Raw genomic sequence first — 534 nt, 5'->3', positions numbered from 1 at the left:
GAACAAGGCCTGGTCCGGCTGACCAGAATCTGGTCCGCCGGACCAGACTCCGAGAACAATTTTGGAAAATTCGGGATTCGACCGAGAAAGAGGAAACGACCCGCGGGGTCGACCCGGACCCGACCAAACTTGACGGCGGACGAACCAAACTACCAACGGAAGGTAGGCTTCGCGATTGGGATCAATCGGAACGAGTGTCGTTAAAACGTTGCGTGTCGTGGTGAGATGTGTGATATCAAACTACGAGTGGTCGTTGCGTGACTTTATGCGGGTAGAACTGTATGGCGTTAAACGGTACTCCGGTAGGGACCGGTTACCGTGATACGCGTGATTGTACTATGGGAATATTGCACGTCGTGTGCCATGTATGTAGCTTGCTCGTGCGTACGAGTTAAGCGTGATTGTGTTTGTAGATGGTTGTGGACTCAACCATCGCCGTCATGGGCTTGACGGGCGTCTGTGACGCGTTTATGTCGTGTGTGACACGACGGCCAACGTCATGGACTTGACGGGCGTGGATTCGCCCCTAGTCAT

Source organism: Tarenaya hassleriana, unplaced genomic scaffold, assembly GCF_000463585.1.
Source record: "Tarenaya hassleriana unplaced genomic scaffold, ASM46358v1 Cleome53, whole genome shotgun sequence".
NCBI classification, from domain to species: Eukaryota; Viridiplantae; Streptophyta; class Magnoliopsida; order Brassicales; family Cleomaceae; genus Tarenaya; species Tarenaya hassleriana.
This window is presented reverse-complemented; position numbering follows the sequence as displayed.